General features: G+C 37.6%; 1 long non-coding RNA gene across 2 annotated transcripts in view; it reads left to right on the top strand.

Annotated features, from left to right (window-relative positions):
• The window catches only part of LOC138925100 (uncharacterized), an 89,224-nt gene that overhangs the window by 13,843 nt on the left and 53,623 nt on the right, over nt 1-21,758 (top strand). The gene's annotated exons all lie outside the window — the stretch shown is intronic.

Below are 21,758 nucleotides of genomic sequence, written 5' to 3'. Positions count from 1 at the left end.
TTTCCTGTGTGCTTTAGACTACCCATTTAATACTGCAATTTCTTATGCTGGGTTTCTTAGATTTTTCCTTATCTATGATTTGTGACTCTGTTCTGTACTTTATTTTAGTGTCTACCTTGAAGTTTGTATTTAGAATCTCGTGTATAATATAGTCTATTCTCTGGTGGTCTCTTACTTACTCGACCAGTACTGATTTAGACCCTTTGCTCTTCCCCTCCTAAATAATTATTTTCATTTTTTATTCCAACTCGTCTTATTAATTTGTAGTTAGAGTGCTAAGATCGTCCTTGTTTTGGTAGTTTCCTTATTTTTACCCTGATGCTATAGTTGAATATTTGCTATCCTGTTCTGGTTCTATCCATCGGTCTCCCTAGTCTGTGGCTTGTGTCCCCTTTCTCCCTTTTTTCTTTTTTCAAGTATGAGAGCCTTCTTGAGGATTTCTTGTAATGGAGGGCTTTTAGTTACAAATTCCCTTAACTTTTGTTTGTCTGGAAAAGATTTAATTTCTCCCTCATATCTGAAAGAAATTCTTGCTGGATAGAGTATTCTTGGCTGAAGGTTTTTATCCTTTAAAGCTTTGAATATATCACTCCATTCTCTCCTAGCTTGTAGGGTTTCTGTAGAGAAATCCACTGACAGTCTGATAGGGGCTCCTTTATAGGTTATTCCCTTTTTTTTCTTACTTCCCCGAGTATTCTTTCCTTATCATTCCTATTTGCCAACTTTACTATTATGTGCCATGCGGTGGGTCTTTTTACATTGACAAATCTAGGAGATCTAAAACTTTCCTCTACACACATTTCTCCATTGATCCCTAGATTTGGGAAATTCTCTTCAATAATTTCATTAAGCACACTTTCTGCTCCATTTTCCTTTTCCATATTCTCGGGAATTCCTATGATCCTTATGTTCTTACTCCTCATTGAATCCATTATCTCTCGGAGATTTTACTCATTTTTTTAAATTCTTATTTCTCTTTCTTCCTCTGTCTGGCGCCACTCAGCCTGTCTGTCCTCGATTATGCTGATTTGCTCCTCTAGGTTGTCTACACGGGCATTCAGGGAATCCGTATTCTGTTTTATCTGGTCCATTGTGTTTTTCATCTCAAGTAATTCTGTTTGATTCTTCTTTATGATTTCAATCTCTTTTGTGAAGTAACTCCAGAAATCAGCTTGTTTCTCTATCTTTCTCTCTACCTCATTGAGTTTTTTGATTATAGCTGCTCTGAATTCATTATCACTTAGTTTACCTAATTCCAAGTCCTCAGGACTTAATTCTGTGTTTTTATTGTTTTCCTTCTGGTCTGGGGCTTTTATAAATTGCTGGATGGTAGAGGAGCAGTTTTTTCTCATGGTGGTAGAATTCAGTTGCAGTTACAGCCTGTCGCCACTAGATGGGGGTCGAGAGCGGCGTGTTAGCTCTCCGCCTTCGGGGCAAGATGGCTGCGCCCACTGGTTTTGTTAGCGGGGAGGGGCTGTTACTCACAGGCGCCGGTCTGGGTTTAGATCAGTTCTGTTCTCTGGTCTCCCAAGGCCCTTGATTTATAGGGTCCCCGCGGACGGAAGCTTTCCCCCCGTCAGTGGGTCTCCACTGAATCAGCGGCAGGAGTCCTGGATGATCCCCAGCCGCGCGGCCCCTCCCCCGCTCCTTCCCGACCCGCGCCACAGCAATCGCAGACTCTAGGGGAGGGAGCGATGTTCTCTCCTACCGTTCTGGCGCCTCCGAAGGTGTAAGCAAGGTTATGATCTCTGCCTTCTTGGTATTGTAGGTCTCTAACGAGCTGGCATTATGTTTATTCTCTGAAATTCAGTTCTCCCAATCTTTTGTTGTATTTTGGAGGGGAGAGAATCCTGGGTCAGCTCACCCCGCCATTTTGCTCCCCCGAACTATTCTTGCACCAATACCACCTTGTCTTCATTTGGGAAGGTTTATAAGACTTGATATCCGGTAGTATAAAACCTCCAACTTTGTTTTTCTCTTTAAGGCTCATCTTGGCTATTCTGGCCCTTTGCACTTCCATATAAATTTTATAATCAGATTATCAGTTTTCACAAAAAAATCCTCCTGGCATTGATTGTGATTGTCTTGGGTCTACAGGTTGATATGAGATGACCTGATAATTTTACATTGAGTCTTCCAACTCACAAACTTGGTATGTTCTTCCATTTTTGAAGGTATCCTTTAATTTCTTTCAGTAATGCTTAATAATTTTTTTGTGTAGATATCTTGTACAGTTTTCATTAGATTCCTTCCTAGATATTTGATGCATTTGAAGCAATTTAAATTTATTTTTTTGCTTTTTTTAAAAAAGACTTCATTTTTTAGAGCAGTTTTATATTCACAGCAAAATTAAGGGGATGTACAGAGATTTCCCTTATACACCCTGATCCAAACATATGTAGCTTCCGTCATTATCAACATCCTGCACCAGAGTGGTAGATTTGTTACAACTGATGAACCTACATTGACACATGATAATCACTCAATTCCATAGTTAACATTCGGGTTCACTCTTGGTGTTGTACATTCTATAGCTTTGGACAAATATGTAATGATATGCATCCATCGTTATAGTATCATATAGAGTATTTTCATTGCCCCAAAAATACTCTGTGTTCCATCTATGTATCCTTTTCTACCCTATCCACTCCTCAATGCCTGGCAACCACTGATATTTTTACTATCTCCGTAGTTTTGCCTTTTCCAAAATGTCATATAGTTGGAATCATACAGTATGTAGCCTTTTCAGATTGGCTTCTTTCATTTAATAATATGCATTTGAGCTTCCTCCATGCCTATTCATGGCTTGATAGTTCATTTCTTTTCAGCACTGAATAATATTCCAATGTCTGGCTGTACTGCAGTTTATTTATCCACTTACAAACTGAAGGACATTTTGGTTGCTTCCAAGTTTTGTAAATTATGAATAAAGCTGCTACGAAGATGTGTGTGCAGGTTTTTGTGTGGATATAAGTTTTCAACTCCTTTGGACAAATACCAAGGAGGGAATTGTATTATTTTAAAATTTTCATTTTCAAATTGGTTGTTCGTATATAGAAATACAATTTATTATTGTATACTGATCCTATATCCAGGAATCTTGCTAAATTTGTTCATTAATTCCAATAGTTTTCTATCTATTTCTGATTTGCTAAGAGATTTTATGAAATGATTTTGAAAATTTTATCAAATCCCTTTTTTGCATCTGTTGAGATGACTGCATGATTTTTCTCCTTTGTCTGTTAACGTAGTGAATTTCCATTTATTCCATTTTTGGTATTAAACCAACTTTGCTTTCTTGGAAGAAACCTAACAGGCCTTGATATAGTCTTATTTCTGCTTAGGATTATTTTGCTAATATTTGTTTAGGATTTTTGTATCTATATATTTGGGTGAGATTAGTTTGTAATTTTCCTTTCTTAGAATATCTTTGTCAGATTTGAGTATGAAGCTTATGCTGGCCTCATAAAATGATTTGAAAAATATTCCTTCTGTTACCAGTCCTTGAAAAGTTTGTGTGAGATTGGTGTTGTTTCTTTCTTAAACAGTTGGAAGACTTCACTGGTGAAGCCATCTGTGTCTGGAGTTTTGATGGGAAGATTTTTTTTTAACTTTTTATTTTGGAATAATTTTAGACTCATGGAAAATTTTCAAAAAGAGTACAGAGAGTTCTTGTATACCAATAGTTCTAAACTGGGGGAAATTTTGTTCCCCAGGGAACATTTGAAAATATCTGGAGACATTTTCCTTTGACACATCACAATTTGAGAGGGGAGGGAGGTGGTGCTAATGGCATCCAGTGGGTAGAGGCCTGGGATTCTGCTAAATCTCCTACAGTGCACAAGACCCCCCCACAACAAAGAATTATTCAGCTCAATATGCCAGGAGTGCTGATGTTGAGATACCCTGAGTGAAATCATTAAGCTCAGCTCTTTGGATCCATATTTCAGGTATAAAAACTAGAAGACAAGCTTGTAATAGAAAATGGAACTGAAAATTGAATCATTTCAGTCAGATATTCTGATTGCTAAGCATATATATATATCATGGATGTTTTATTGCATACATTTGTCATAGTTCATTCGGGAAAGCACAAACTATTCTAGGTATTTTAATAGTGAGGGCTTTAGTAAGATGAATTAAAGCTTATAAAATCATCGAAAGGGGATGGGGAGTGGAAGTCAGTGAGAAGTGCACTGCCTTTCAGAAACTCAGGAAGTGGAGAATAGTGGTAACAGTTGTCAGTGATCTCAGCTGCCACCAGCACTGAGTTGGGTGATTTGTAAAAGTTCATCCAAAAGCTGTTGGAAACTTCATATCTGCCTTTTACCAATAAATCCACCTTGAAAGGAGAAATAATGGTTTCTACGTCTCTTCCATCTTCCAAATTTCCATAAATTGGAAGCTTGTTGACAAGGGATTCCTGGAAATGTAGTTGCTGTGCTTCCAGCCCTTTAAAGATGAAAGCATAGAAAGAGCTGGAGTAGTGCTGAGTCAACAGCAGACAAGCTGGCACAGTCCAACCACTGGTTACTCAACATTCTTACAACCCCTTCTGCCTATGTTTATCCTTCAAACAAAAGCAATAGCAAAAACACCCCGTGTCTGCCTAATATAATGCAGCTATCCCTTGTTCAAAGACATCCACCCTCTCCTAAAAAAGGGAGACTCACGATTCTGTGAGTCACTGTAGCTATATCTGGGTAATGATCATTCTTTTCCTATTACAATGACAATCATCCTTTGATATTGTGTAACCTAAAATTAAATTTTTTTTAATTAAGATTATGATAGATTACAACCTTGTATAAAATTAAATTTTTAATATTTACCATTATGACATATATAAGAGAAGGAAAAGGGAGAGAAAAATATATATTCTGCCTGTGGAAGAAATAGTATTATAAGTTGTTGCTGGTTTAGAACATAACGCTGCATTTTGTATGAGAGCACATCAACCCGTCAAGATGATGTCGCTTAGCTATTCAGCTATAATTGAATTTTTAACAGGCCATTCTACTGTTCTTTAGTGCCAGCTGCTTTGTGGTGATGAGATACATGGTAAAACATGTGATTCCAGGGGCATGGTCCACTGTCCGTGGGCGTGATCCACTGTCCACAGTGCGTTCCATAGACAAAGCATATCATATCAAGCGATGAGATTATCTGAAAAGTGTTCCTCGTGGAACTCTTTCTGAATGTGTACTTTGTTCTCCTAATCTAGGGGTGGACGCGTGTTCAAGTTTCATAACTTCCTGCCAAAGAGTCATAGCTAATACAAAATCAATACTTGAAATGGGCTTTTGAAAATGACCTTAAAATATAGAACTGACTCTAAGTGAAAGAAACCAGACGTAGTAGGTCACATATTATAGATTTAATTTATATGAAATATCCAGAATAGGTAAATCCACAGAGACAAAGCAGATCAGTGGTTGCCATGGGAAATGGAGAGTGATTGTTTAATGGATATGAGGTTTCCTTTTGGGGTGGTGAAATGTTTTGGAACTAGATCAAAGTGATGGTTGCACAGCACTGTGAACGTACGAAATGTCACTGAATTGTACACCTTAAAATGATTGATCTTATGTGATAGGAATTTAAACTCAATGTTTAAAAAAGGAAAACCTATAAAACTGATTAAGTCACAGTAGGATGAGAGGAATACAAGGAAGAATCCTCCATCTTAGGTGGGAAAACTGGCAGGGCTTGTTCTCGCTTGCCCTGGACAGAGTATCCCCCACGCTGGAATGCTTGGTGATGTGATATAGAGAACATGATGTTGGAATGCTAGCTCTTTCTTCTCTCTCTTTTTTTTTTTTTAGGCTATAGTAAAAAGTCAAGAGAGAGACAGACAGAGACAGAGACACGAAGAAAGAGACAAAGAGAGTGAGACAGACAGAGAGAAAGAAGAGATTGATATGTTGAAAAAGTTGCAGCCCAAGCAGACAGGCAACAGCCACACAAATAAGTAACTTTGTTAAGGAAAGAGGTGACTGATATGAGGCTGCTAGCTGAGAGTCAGAAAAACATGTACCTTGCTGAATTTCAGTACCCGAATTGTTTGTGATACCCTAAAATTCATGTGCTGATTATGATATTATGGGATATTAGTAAACTGGAATGGGGATAGCCATATGTATTATCTATTGCTGTATAGCAGATTACCTCCAAAATTGGAAGCGTAAGACCACACACATTTATTATCTTAAATTTCTGTCAGGAATCTAGGCATGGCTTAGCTGGGCTCTCTGCTTCCCTCACAAAGCTGCTATCATGGTGTTGGCTAGGGCTGTGATCTTGTCTGAAGGCTTATCTGGGGAAGGAACTGCTGCCAAGTTTATGTACATGGGTTATTGGCAGGATTCAGTTCCTCAGGGCCTGGTGGTCTGAGGGCCTCAGTTCCTCCCTGGTGATTGACTGGAGGCCACCCCTAGTTCCATGCCTTGAGGGCCTCTGCATGTTGCTTCATCACAGCAAGTGTGAGACGAGCCAGAGAGAGTGTGTGTTGTAAACAAGTTGGGAGTCATAATCTTTTCTAACCTAACCTGTTAAGTAACATCCCATCACCTTAGCCATATATTTGTTAGCAAATCACTACTAAGTGCAGCCCACACACAAAAGCATGAACACCAGGGGACAGGAATGCTGGGAGGCATGTTAGAAGCCACCTACCACACCGTGAAAAGGCACAGCTCCCCCCTACATTCCTATGTCTCCTCTGCACTTTGTGTATGTGTGGATGTATGCCCCATCCCAAAAGTCATAATGCTTTCTATTATAAAGCACATTCATATGGGGAGTCTGGGAGGATGTCAGTGACATAGTAGGACCCATCTATACCCATAGGTGAGGCCTTTGAGCTGAGATCTCAGAGCTTAAGGACTGAGCACAACCCATAAGCACTTTTTCCTCCCAAGAAATAAAATCAATGTGACACTAACTATGGGTTTAAAAAAGTTGTAGTGCTAGAAAAAAAACATCTGGTAAATATGATTGCTTATGTATGATTGCAATATCCGAACTCAAGTACCAACATTCATAGAAAGTGGAATGCTGAAGTAGTACAACCTTCTATTGGAAATTCCTTTCCTCAGCCCCCCTCACGCATAGACTTGAAGCACACTGTCAAGGAAATTCTTCCTCACAGATAGAAACTGGCATGGCCATTTTGGCTGACCAAATTATTCGACTGTCACAAAGCTGAGTCAAGAAAGTGATAACCACAAGTTTCACGGGTCCTTTTATTTAACTTAGTATCAATTTCCTGAGGAAGATGGTATGTGTTCTGGAGTGGTGCCCCTGTTTGTCTGATCTCTTTCAACCATTGATATTTGTGCTTGGACTATTTGGGGAATATACCATGTAGTTCTTAAACAAAAGAACAGATTAAGAAAAATGGATGTCTCCCAGAGAATCTGGATTCCTGGATTGCCGGGGGGAGTTTGAGGAATTTCATATCTGTTTATGTGCACATTGCATAGGCAACAAGGAGACTGTAGTGGACACTTTGGGTTTTTCTGCAGAGCACACCACCTCCCATCTCCATCCATTTTATGCAGTGTGACCCTGGCTTAGCATGGCAAGGCAAGCTCTAAAGTATTTTCACTGGCCTTTTTCACAAGGAGAAGAGTCCTTTTTGCCTGAAGATATATATATACACTTTTTTAAAAAGATTGGCCCCTGAGCTAACATCTGTTGCCAATCTTTTCTTTTTCCCAAAGGCCCCCAGTACGTAGTTGTATATTCTAGTTATAGATTCTTCCAGTGCAGCTCAAAAGTTGTGAGTGTCTCTGGCTCTGCTATGTAGGACACCGTTTCAGCATGACCTGGTGAGTGGTGCCATGTCCACGCCCAGGATCTGAACTGAGGAAACCCTGGGTCACCGAAGCGGAATGCGTGAACTTAACCAGTCAGCCATGGGGCCGGCCCCCTGCCTGAAGATATATGATGTTTTTTCCTCTCTTCCTGATTCTCACATAAATTAGTCCTGCATGCTTTTATAAGGTTCATTGACCTGGAGTTTTGTATGGCCATAGCCTCGAAGAGCCACCTAGAAAGCAGTGTTTTAGATTAGGCTGGCCCTTGTAATTCAATGAAATTTCTGTCTCAAAGGAGAGTCATTGCTCTTTGAATTTCATGTGCCCAGTTCTATACAGTCTATTATCAACCAAATAAAGCCCTTAGCTGCCTTACTCTGCAATTAAAATACTGTGGGGTACTTAGTACTGGATGATGGGATAAGTCATAAATGTTTGTTGAATGAGTGAATGAATAGTAACCTAGTTCTTCAAAGTGACAAATTCATTTATTGCAATTTTCTGTCTCATTATGTCTTTCAGAGGAAATAATACTCAGTAAATAATTAAAGTAGGATGTCGTGGTATACTAACTTGATTCAATCTGATCCAGTACCACTCTCAGCTCTTAGATCAGCAGTCTCGCTTATGCATATTTATGAGAGACTATTTCTTTAACATCTTTATTGTGTAGCTTCCAGAAGGAGAGGAGAGAGAGAAAGAGAAAAAAGGAAAGAATATTTTAAAAATAATGACTTCAAACTTCCAAAATTTGATGAAAAATATTAATCTACACGTCTAAGAAGTTCAGTGAATTCCACATAAGATCAACTCAAAGAGATTCACACCAGGATACATCATGATCAAACTGTTGAAAGCCAAACACAGAGAATTTTGAAAGCAGCAAGATAGAAGCAACTCATCATTTATGAAGGATCCTCAATAAGATTAACAGCTGATTTCTCATCTGAACCCACAGAGGCCAACAGGTAGTAGGATGACATATTCAAAGTGCTTTAAAAAAAAAAGAATGTCAACCAAGAATTCTATATTCAGCAAACTATCCTTCCAAAGTGAAGAAGAAATGAAGATATTCCCAGATAAACAATGAGAGAATTTGTCACCAGCACACCTGCTCTACACATCATACTAAAGAGAGTCCTTTGGGCAAAAATGAAAAGACACTAGAGAGCAATTCAAATCTACACAGAGAAATAAAGGGCACCAGTAATGGTGACTACACAGGTAAATATAAAAGACAGTATAAACTTATTTTTTTTCTTGTAAATCTTTTTCCTCCTATATGATTTAGAAGATAACTGCAAAAAGCAAAAAAGCATCAGCAGTCAATGTATAAAGATGTAATTTATACTACAATAATAGCACAAAGGAGGAGGTAGGGAATAGAGCTATGTAGGAGCAAAGTTCTTTATGCTATTGCAATTAAGTTGGTACTAATCTGAACTAGATTTCTATAAGTTAAGATGTTAATTATAATCCCCAGTATCACCACTAAGAGAGTAATTTTTAAAAGTAGTAAGAGACAGACAATTAAAATGGCATACTACAAAATATCTGTTTAACACAAGTGAAGGTTAAGAGAAGAATGGAGAGACAAAAAGACTTAAGACATATAGGAAATAAACAACTAAACAACAGATGTAAATCCTGCCTTATTAGTAATTAAATCAAATGTAAATGGATTAAACACTCCATTTAAAGACAGAAATTGGAAGAATGTATTTTTAAAAACATGACACAGTTATATGCTATCTAAAAAAGAGATATCTTAGATGAAACATAAATAAGTTGAAAGTAAAAGGATGGAAAAAAGATATATCATGCAAACAACAACCAAAATAGAACTGGGGTGGCTATGCTAGTATCAGACAAAATAGACTTTAACATAAAAATTGTTACTGGAGACAAAGGACGATTTGTAGTGATGGAAGGGTTAATCCCTTGGAAGACCTAACATATATGTTAAGCTGCATAAAAAACAAAAACCCACAGAATTGAAGAAATAGATAATTCAACAATATTGTTGGAGACTCCAGTATTTTACTTTCAATAATAGATAGAACAACCAGGCAGAAGATCAACAAGGAAACATGAGACAGTGCAAACCAACAGACCTACAAGACATCTACAGAACGCCATGAAAAAAATGGCAGACTACACATTATTCTCAAGTGTACATGGAATGTTCTTCAGCATAGACCATACGATAGGCTGTAAGACAATTCTCAATAAGTTTTAAAAGATTGAAATCATATAAAGCATGTTCTACCACAATGGAATGAAATTGGAGGTCAATAACAGAAGAAAATTTGGGAAATTTAGAGATGTGGGGAAATTAAATAATACATTCCTAAATAACAAATGAGCCAAAGAAGAAATCAGGAGGGAAATGATAAAATACTTTGAGATGAGTGAAAACAAAACACAACATACCAAAACTTACTAGATGAAGGTAAAGCAGTACTTAAGGGGAACATTGTAACTAGATACTTATATATAAAAGAAGAAAGATCTCATATCAATAACCTTATCTTCCACCCTAAACTAGAAAAAGAAGAGTAAACATCCCTAGACAAGAAGAAGGAAGGAAATAACCAAGACTAGAACATCTATATGTGAAATACAGAATAGAAAAACAATAGAGAAAACCACTTAACCCAAAAATTGGTTCTTTGAAAAGATCAACAAAGTGACAAAATTTTACCTAGACTGACCGAGAAAAAAAGAGAAAACTCAAATTACTAAAGTCAGGAATGAAAAAAGGAGACGTTACTACTAGCCTTACAGAAATAGAATGGATTATAAGGAAATACTCTCAACAAATTTGATAACCTCAATGAAATGGACAAATTCCTAGAAATATGCCAACTACTGAAATTGAATCTACGAGAAATAGAAAATCTGAATAGACTTAAAACAAACAGAAAGATTGAATTAGTAGTCAAAAAACTTCCCAAAAGAAAAGGCCGGAACAGATAACTTCACAGCTCTATTTTCCCACATTTTAAAGAAGAGTTAACACTAATTCTTCACAAATACTTCCAAAGAATAGAAGAGGAGGGGATACTTTCCAATTCGTTTTTGAGATCAGTGTTAGCTTGATACCGAAACCACACAAAGATATTACAAGAAAAGACAGCTATAGAGCAATATCCCTTATGAATATGAATGAACAATCTTCAGCAAAACAGTAGCAAACTGAATCCAACAACATACGTATAAGAAAGGTTGTACATCTTAACCAAGTGGGATTTGGTTGCAGGAATGCAAGTTTGGTTTAACACCTAAAAATCTATGTAATGCACCATATTAATACAATAAGTATACAGTTCATTGGTATGAAGTACATTCAATTTTTGTGCAACCATCACTGCCATCCATTTCCAGAACAATTTTTAATCTTGAAAATCTGAAACTCTATATCCATTAAACAATAACTCCCCATTCCACCTTCCTCCTAGAACCTGGCAACCACCATTCAACTTTCTGTCTCTAAGGTTTCAACTACCCTGAGTACCTCATGTAAGTGGAATCACACAGTATTTGTCTTTTTGTGACTGGCTTTTTTCACTTAGTATAATGTTCTTAAGTTTCATTCATGTTGTAGCATGTGTCAGAATTTCCTTCCTTTTTAAGGCTGATTAATATTCCATTGTATGTATATAATACATTTTGCTTGTCCATTCATCTGTTGATGGACGCTTGAGTTGCTTCCATGTTTTAGCTATTGTGAATAATGCTGCTATGATTATGAGTGTACAAATATCTGCTCAAGTCCCTGCTTTCAATTCTTTGGAATATATACTCAGAAGTAGAATTGCTGGATCATATGGTAATTCCATTTTTAATGTTTTGAGGAACTACCACAGTGCTTTCCATAGCAGCTGCACCATTTTACGACACCAACAGTGCACAAGAGTTTCAATTTCTCCACATCCTTACCAACATTTGCTCTGTTTCTTTTTCATAGTTGCCATCCTAATGGGTGTGAAGTGGTCTCTCATTGTATGGTAGTCCTTCCCTTACCTGGAGGGGATATGTTCCAAGACCCCCCAGTGAATGCCTGGAATGAAAGATAGTACCAAAACCTATGGATATTATGTTTTTTCTCATATATACTTACCTATAATAAAATTTAATTTATAAGTTAGGCACAGTAAGAGATTAACAATAACGAATAATAAAATAGTTATAATATATGCTGTAATAATAAAATAGTTATATGCTGTAGATCTTAACAACCTCAGCATACAATTTTTTTCTTTCCTTATTAGGTTGAGAATTTTCACCTTTTCACTTAAAGGAAGCACTTTACAGCTTCTCTTTAGCATATTTGAATTGCTAGTATCACTACTCTTGCACTTTGGGGCCGTTGTTAAGTAAATAAGGGTTACTTGAACGCAAACACTGCGATACTGCGACAGTCAATCTGATAACCAAGATTGCTACTAAGTGTCTCATGTGTGAGTAGTCTATACAGCATGGATATGCTGGACAAAGAGATGCTCCGCCTCCCAGGCCAGTCCAAGATTTCACCATGCTACTCAGAAGGGCACATCATTTAAATCTTAGGAATTGTTTACTTCTGGAATTGCCCACTTAATATATTTGGACCACAGTTGCCCGTGGGTAACTGAAACCACAGATAAGCGGAGACTACTCTAGTTTGATTTGCATCTTTTCATATGCTTATTGGCCATTTGCATGTCTTCTTTGGAAAAATGTCTGTTCTTTTGCCCATTTTTAAATCAGGTTGTTTGGGTTTTTTGTTTTTGTTGAGATTTGGAGTTCTCTATATATTCTGAATATTAATACTAAAGTATATAGCTGTATATATAGAGAGAGAGAATAAAACTGATATATGATTTGCAAACATTTCCTCCTGTTCTATGGGTTGCCTTTTTACTCTGCCGATAGTGGCTTTCGATGCACAATTTTAAAAAATTTTTCATGAAGTCAAATTTGTTTATTTTTCTTTTGTTTCCTGTACCTTTGGTATCATATCCAAGAAATTATTGCAAAATCCAATGTCATGAAGCGTTTGTCCTAAGTTTTCCTCTAAGAGTTTTATAGTTTTAGGTCTTACATTTAGGTCATGAATCCATTTTGAATTAATTTTTGTATATGATGTTAGTTAAGGGTCTAACTTCATTCTTTTGCATGTGGATATCTAGTTTTCCCAGAACCTGTTGAATGATTTTGGCACCTTTGTTAAAAAACATTTGACCATATACGTGAGGATTTATTTCTGGGCTCTCTGTTCTATTCCGTTGGTCTATACATCTGTCTTATGCCAATACCACACTGTTTGGATTATTGCAGCTTTGTAGCGAGTTTTGAAATCAGAAAGTCTGAGTCCTCCAGCTTTGCTCTTCTTTTTCAAGATTATTTTAGTTATTTGGGGGTTCCTCAAGATTCCACATGAATTTTAGGATGAGTTTTTCTATTTCTGTAAAAACATCATTGGATTTTGATGGGAGTTGTATTAAATCTGTAAATTCATTAGGATAGGGGAAGGGAGAGGAAGGGAGAGAGGGAGATGGGAGGAATAAGAGAGTGAGAGAGAGAGAAGACAGGAGTGAGGGACAGAGTGTGTATGCTCATGCATATGAGAAAGGAATTTAGGTCAAGAAAAAAATTAAAAGATAATTAGAGGTCTGCCATTTTCAGCAATGTGGCAAAACATAAATGCCTGAATAAAATATGAAAAACATTTTTTAAACATAACAACTAGAACATAAAGTAGAGAAAATAATCTGAGGCTAGAATTTTTCCCCATTTTTTTATTGTGGTAAAATATACATAAAAAAAACCTTATTATTTTAACCATTTTAATGTCAAATTCAGTGGCCTTAAGTACATTTACAGTATTTTGCAACCATCACCACTATCCATTTCCAGAACTTTTTCACCATCCCAAACAGAAACTATGTACCCATTAAATAATGGCTCTTCCTTTCCCCGCTGCCTCCAACCCCTGGGAACTTCTACTCTATTTTCCATCTTTATGAATTTGCTATTCTAAGGACCTCATTTAACTGGAGTCATGCAATATCTGTCTTTTTGTGTCTGCGTTATTTCACTCAGCATAATGTTTTCAAGGTTCGTTTACGTTATGTAGCATGTATCAGAATTTTATTCCTTTTTCAGGCTGAATAATATTTTCATTGTTTGTATATACCACATTTTGTTTATTCATTTATCTGTTGATGGGCATTTGGGTTGTGTCTGCCTTTTGCTATTGTGAATAATGCTGCCATGAACATTGGTGTACAAGTATCAATTTGAATCCCTACTTTCAGTTCTTTTGGTTACATACCCAGAAGTGGAATTGCTGGATCCTATGGTAATTCTAGATTTTACTTTTTGAAGAACAGCCTGTTTTCCAGAGAGGCTGTACCAGAAGCTAGAATTTTTAAAAGATATTCCTTCAAGAGAAAAGGAGCCCTGGAACCAGCAATTTCCCTGAGCTGATATTTGCTGGCCTGGGGCTTGGGTTTTAGTCCATTTATATATATTTTTTGTTTGTTTTTTTAACTTTTTATTGAGATTATGACAGTTTACAACCTTGTGAAATTTCAGTTGTACATTATTGTTTGTCAGTCATGTTGTAGGTGCACCCCTTCACCCTTTGTGTGCACCCCCCCCCCACTTTCTCCTGGTAACTACTAACCTGTTCTCTTTGTCTACATATTTAACTTCCACATATGAGTGGAGTCATACAGAGATTGCCTTTCTCTGTCTGGCTTATTTCACTTAACGTAATACCCTCAAGGTCCATCTATGTTGTTGTGAATGGGATGATTTTATCCTTTTTTATGGCTGAGTAGTATTCCGTTGTATATATATACACCACATCTTCTTTATCCAGTCATCAGTTGATGGGCACTTAGGGTGCTTCCACATCTTTAGTCCATTTATATTTAATATAATTATTAAGATGGTCAGACTGAATTATACCATGTCAGAATTTGTTCTTATTTGTCTCTGTTTTCTATTTGCTTTTCTGTTTCTCCTTTCCTGCCTTGTTTTAAAAAGGTTTTCATAAAATATTTTAATGAATATATTAGAGTTTAAATAGACTTTTTTTGAGTTGAGGGGGGTGGTTTACTTTCTGGAGTCCTAGTTTACACTCAGAATCTTTAAAATCTAAAAAGTGTATCATCTTGCCATAAATGATATGACATATTAACTTACCCCAGTGTTTTTTCCATTCAACATACCTTCATATTATCTTTCTACCACCCATACCTGATGGACAAAGAAAGATAAAGGTTTTGATAGTTTGAGGAAAAGCGATTGACCAATGTGAACTGAAATGTTTGCTTTGTCAGCAAAAAACTTTCACTGAGTCACCCAGACGGTTAATAATGTGGCCTGAAAATAAATAACGGTTAATCAATAGGCTAAAACCTTGTTTAAATAGCATGAAAAGCTGTAGAATGTATTGAGGAAGGCAAGCAGTGAAATGTTAGTTTTAATACATCATAAACTTGAGGTAGAAAGTCTGTAACAAAGAATGTGTAAATAAATCATCTACAATGTATAAGGAAATACCCAGCTGAAAGTTATCTACCACAAAATACCCGCACCCAGAAAAGCATCCACTAAGATGTTTTACAGAGATCGTCTCATCATATTATAATGGTAAATCCTTCGCAGGAGTGCCTCAATACAAGAGTGTCAAGGATATTGCTAGGCACCATTAGGTCTGAATGAACAAAAACTCCAACCATCAAAATAGACTGCCAACATGTGTCAATGGAGAACTCTCTACCTACAAATTAAACTGGCAGCATTTATCCCACATGTCTGAGGACAGTGCACAATGGAGTAGCAAATGAGCTTTCTTGAAAGGAGCATTTGCAAGAGGAGAAGCAAGTGGTGACAGTCTGTCCAGTATTAAGGGTTTCTCCAAGTCGCATTCCTCCCGAGTTCCTCTAGGTGGATTCCAGAATCCGGTTGCTGCTGGAGGAGGATGAGATAGGCAGTGACAGTTCCTGTGGATCACCTCATTCCCTCTCAGTGGACAGTCTGCTCCTGGAAATATTCCTCATCAAAGAAGCCAATTTGCAGAGCACAAGTGATGACTGGGCTTGATGCTGCCTGTAAAGCTCCCTTATATTTCTGAACTGATTGGTAGAGACCATACAGTTAACAGAGCAAGGACAGGTCCAGCTGTCAGAGGCCGACCATCTCCTTGTATGCAGAGCCAGCAAGGCATTTAGGTTGTGGAGCTTAGCAGGCAGTGCAGCAGCCCGTCCCTGCTGCCACCTGTGCCCCTGCAGCTCAGCGTGTCCTGGTTATTTCTGCGTATGCAGGCACTCCAGGTGCTACCAGCCCCTGACACTCTGCTCCTAATGACAAGTTGAGCAGTCTGCTGAGGATCTGGGGCACGAGGAGCAGTCTCACTCCCCACAGCCCCTGAAACCAGCCTGGCCGCTGCAGCCAGCTCCCGCTCCTCACCCACTGCCCTGTTCGTTGCTCCACAGCTGGGAAAGGCCTTTCTGCCTTCTTTAAAATGTATGCAGAACTTTTTAGAATTTCGTTTTAACTCCTCTAGCTACGCTTGTTTGAGGAATTTTTTAGTGGTGTTTTAAAGATTACAGTATACATCTGTAACTTATCATAGTCTATTTTCAAATAGTATTGTACCAATTTTGTGAGCAATATAAGAACCGTGCAACAATATGGTTGTGTTTATCTCCTCCTCTACAGTTTGTGCTCTGTTCTGTATTTTATTTCTACAAATGCTGTAAACAGCACAAAACACTGTTATTATTTTTGCTTTAAATAGTCCATAGTCTTTAAAGGAAATTTACATACAAATGTATGTTCGTCTCTTAAGCATAATGAAGTTGGTCTTTTTTATTCACCCACATACTTCTCTTGGGTTCTTCATTCCTTCCTTCAGCTCTGAGCTTCCATCTGGCATCATTTCCCTTCAGCCTGAATAGCTCCTAGCATTTCTTGCAGTGCACACTTCTGGAGGTGAAACCTCTCCACTTTTGTCTATCTGAAAAGGTCTCTATTTTGCCTTTGTTTTTGCAGGATATATTTTGCTGTATGTAGAATTCTAGGTTGTCTTTTTTTTTTTCTTCAAGTACTTAAATGCTGTCCTTCCACCTTGTTTCTAATGAGAATTCACCAATAATTCTTATTGTTGTCTCCCTGTATGTAATATATTATGGCTACTTTTAAGATTGCGTCTTTATCTTAGTTCTCAGCAGTTGGAGTCTGATGTGCCTGGGTATACTGTTTGCTCTGTGTGTGTGTGTGTGCGCGCGCGTGTGCATGCTTATCTTGCTTGGCATTTGCTAATTGACATCTTTCAACAATTTTGGAATATTTTCAGCCATTATCTCTTCAACTATTTCTTCAGCCCCATTTCTTCTCCTTTTCCTCTGGTACTCTAATTGTATGCATGTGTCCTATATAACTCAGATACTTTGTTGTACTTTCTATTTTTTTTTTCATTTTTTGTGTTTCAGTTTATATAATTTATACTATCTTTAAGTTTTTAGATCTTTTTCTCCCTCTGTGTCCAAGCTGCTTCTGATTCCGTCAAATGGATTCTTCACTTATGGTGCCGTGTTTTTCACTTCCAGCCCTTCCATTTGATCCATTTTGATCGTTTCCATCTCTCTGCTGACGTTCCCCTGTGTTCGTGAATGTTGTTCAGCATTTCCACTAGATCCTTTAACACACTTTCGTAGTATTTAAAGTCTTGTCTCATAATTCCAACATTTGATCCACCTCTTGGTCTACTTCTTTTCTCTCGTGATCGTAGGTTCCATTTCCTTGCTTCTTTGTGTGTGAAAAGCTATGGCTGGTTTTTCCTTATCACCGACTAGGATGTACCCCTTCCTCTCTCAGCTGCTTTAATAGGATGAAAATGTCTATAAGTTTCTACTCTTAGGGGAAGGACTCTTCACTTCCTAGATTTTCAGTTCTAGATTTTACTTTAGTTAGGTTTATTTCTGACCTCAGGTCTCTGGTGGGTTACAAAAACTACGATTTTGTAGCTTATCTGGTTATTGTTATTGTTAGGGTCGCAGCAACAATCTCTTGTGACTCGAAATTGGAAGGCCTGGAACTAGATTAGGCCTCTAACGGATAGGAGGCAAAGTCTGTGTCTAGACAAGGGTGAGAAATAGAATCCAGGATTCTAGCATAAGCCGGAACTCTAGAAGGGGTAGAAACTGTAGAAAATAGCCACGCAGAGGGACACTTATCTTTTTGGGCTCAGCTCTAGGATGAGTAGGAAAAAAAGAAGAAAGAATCTCCTCTGAGAATTTTGAACCACAATCCCATGATCATGCAGGTTTGGGGACCTAATTCATGCTACCCACCTGGTCTGAATACCACCAAGCCAAGATTTCACTTTAAAGTAGCCGTAGGTTGGCACTGCCCCTATATACCTGGCAGAAGCAAAGCAAGTCTTCCCAGTATAATTCATGGAAAACATTGATTTCAGCTCTTTCTGTGTCTAGAACAGTCATGACTCATGGTCCTGAGCATGTAGCAACTCCAAAGCATTGAATGCTGGACATACTAACTTTGCTCTTTGTGCGTCCACTGAGCCCAACAAGCTGCTCCTTCTCGTCATTTTCCTGAGGAACAGACTCTAGTGTGCTCTGACAGGAGAGAAAGCAAGGAAGATCTGCACACAGTGGTTACTTAAGATTGATGGCAGGCTCTGCCCTTATATAAGCTACTCTGCCGGTTTTATGGATGTCATCACCAGTGACAAGAGCAGTGAGATTTCCATCTGGTCTGTGACCCAAGGCTCACTTTGCTGTTCATCAGATTATGCCTGAGGAAGCCAAGTATAAGTTGTGGAAAATGAGGAAGATCTTTGTGGGCACCACCCAGATTGGCATTTTCCAGATTGCTTTGGAGCTTGGCCAAATCAATTAGCTGTTTCATCAAGTTCTGCTAACCAATGGATGTTGACTGCACACACTAACCTGGGACAGAGAGGTGTGATTTCTGCCAGAGGGAGACAGCCTGACTCCTGATGTGGCTCATGTGAAAGGCGCCAATGGCAATAGCTTTGTCACCAGGTTTCCAGCTTACTCAACTTTGGAGAAGACAACAAACCCTGGATTTCTCTGCCCCAGAGAAAGGGCACTTGCCTCTCCATTGCTAAAGACAGAGACAGAGACCATTAGCCAAACATCTCCAGATGAAAGGATTGGGGAGTTCTTTGTGGCTCATTAAGACATATTAATATGGAGGAAAAACCAAAACATTATTTTTAGAGAATTATCACCAAAGGAACATGCACTCACAACTTTTTTTAAAAAATTACTAAAACACAGGAGGACACAAGCTCTAATGAACAAAAATCAGCAGGAAAAAAAATGAACTGAAGGGTCAGACTCCCAAGATTGGTATTGGAATTATTACAGATTGTATATCAAGAATGTTTACCTAAGTTTTAGCTGCAGGAATGAAAATGAAAATCTTGAAATCAGAGTGTTGAATGAAAAAAAGCAAGTCCAACATCAGTGAAATGGATAAATGAATTTTAGTCTATTTATACAATGCAGTATCACAGGACAGTTTAAAAAATGCACTTAGAGACGTACATATATATCAACACGGATAAATCTCAGAAATAAGATGATGAGTGAAAAAGCAAGTCAGAGAAAAATACGTATGAGTTCTTTTATGTAAGTTTCAAGACCTGGAAAAATTAAATATTATATTATTTAGGGATCATATACTGTAAAACTATTTTTTAAAGTAGCTGGTAATTTATGGTAGGTTTCATGTGGGTGGGGAGGGGAGGGAAACGATCAGAGAGGAAGCACAGTTGATTTAAAAAATTTATCGGGCTGTGTTTTATTTCTTAAGCCAAGAGGTTTAACATTGCAGGTGTTGGTTTTTATTCACATTATCTAAATATATGAGTACCTTTTATTCATTATTTTATACTGATGATATTGTTTATATTTTAAAAACTCAAATCTTGTTTTAAGATCAGTAGTCTAAATCCTTGTTAGGAGGACCTCACTGAATATAAAACTGTTCTCTTTCTTGGAAGACAAAATACCAAATAGGTCCATCTGCTGGTAAATCAGAGAATCTCAAATACAGAACAGGGATTCCCCAACTGAAGGAGCACACTAGGATGTAAGGCTTTTACTCAAAATTAGCCTGTTCTAAAACCACGTACACAAATAGAAAAGAAAACAACAAACCTCAATAATCAAGTGAAGAACTCTTTGCTTTTAGAAGTGTGGTAAAATTCTTCAGTTTGTTTCTAACTTATTAAAACATTAAAAATCAACCTTTGGCAATTTGTGAGGCCCCAGCCTCCTTGATCTGCATCACTTTAAAGAGCCCTGATTAACCGTTAAGCAAAATGAGCACATGCTTAGGTGTTTTAGTTCGTTTGGGCTGCTATAACAAATTCCCGCAGACTAGGTGGCTTACAAATGACAAATCCAAGATCAAGGTGCCGGAAGGCAGATTCGGTGTCAGGTGAGCGCCCTCTTTTTGATTCATCAGTGTCCATCTTTGTTTGTGTCTCCTCACACAAGAAAGAGGGGAGGGATCTCTCCGGGGCCTCTTTTATAAGGGCACTAATTCCATTCATGAGAGCTCCGCCCTCATGTGCTAATCACTCCCCAGAGGCCTCTCCTTTTAAGACCATCAAGTTAGGATTCAACATATGAGTGTGGAGGCGGGGGACACAAATATTCAGTCTATAGCATTAAGGCACTAGAGAAAGAGGGACATCACAGAGCTCTTTCAAATTTTGATAAAATCAGTCTTAGATCAGATTTTAGAAATTCATTACATCCTGATACTTAATCTGTAAACTAGCCTTGTCATTCAGAAGCTACGTATGAGTTGGTTGGCTTTTTATCTATGTATCTATCTACTCTATTGATTGTAGATTGTGAACTCCTTATTCAATTTCTTTCACGGTTTTAGATACATTGAAGTTTGCTATTTTCCCTTGAGTTAGTTTTAGTAAGTAACATCTGCATTTGCAGGCAATTGTCCATTTTGTCTAAGTTTTCTAATTGAGTGGCAGAAAGTTGTTCACAGTATTTTTTAATTTTTTTAATTTTTTTTAAAGATTTTATTTTTTTCCTTTTTCTCCCCAAAGCCCCCCAGTACATAGTTGTATATTCTTCGTTGTAGGTCCTTCCACTTGTGGCATGTGGGACGCTGCCCCAGCGCGGCTTGACGAGCAGTGCCACGTCCGCGCCCAGGATTCTAACCAACGAAACACTGGGCCGCCTGCAGCGGAGCGCGCGAACTCAACCACTCGGCCACGGTGCCAGCCCCCAGTATTTTTTTATTTTTAAAGTCCCTGCTGCTCTCATGTCTCCTTTTTTATTCCAATAATTTTTAATTTTTTCCTTGACTTTTTCTTTATCAGTCATGTCAGGGATTTTGTTTTATTTTACTCATCTTTCAAGGCACCATCTTGATGATGGCAAATAATCTAAAGAAAGAAGAAGAAGAGAGTGAGGAAAAGGACTATTGCTTCTACCTATGGGAATGCATTTTAACTCTAGTACTGGTATTAGAACAGAAATTTCAAATAGTAGGACAAAGTGAAAAATCTATAAATATAAAGTTACACATAAAAATTTAATATATAATGAGATAAGTATCATAAATGAAATTAATGTGTATATATATATGTGTGTATGCTTATGTATATGCATATAATATATACACTTTGTAAACCTCATCAGTAAAGTACATGAACAGTCCAGTCACACAAAAGGAAAATCAACATTTTAAAATCTAATATTATTAATTATTATAGCACAAATCCAAACAGTAATAAAAATACCACTTACATCTATTGAAGAAAAAAAGCAAGTGTAATATTTAATTTGGGTACGTCTTCAAGCTAACTGGTATACTCGACATTTTAAAGAATTATTCCCTAATTCATTTTGGATC

The sequence above is a fragment of the Equus caballus genome, chromosome 7, assembly GCF_041296265.1.
Source record: "Equus caballus isolate H_3958 breed thoroughbred chromosome 7, TB-T2T, whole genome shotgun sequence".
Lineage (NCBI taxonomy): Eukaryota > Metazoa > Chordata > Mammalia > Perissodactyla > Equidae > Equus > Equus caballus.
Note: the sequence above shows the minus strand (reverse complement) of the source record. Positions and strands in the feature narration are given on the sequence as shown.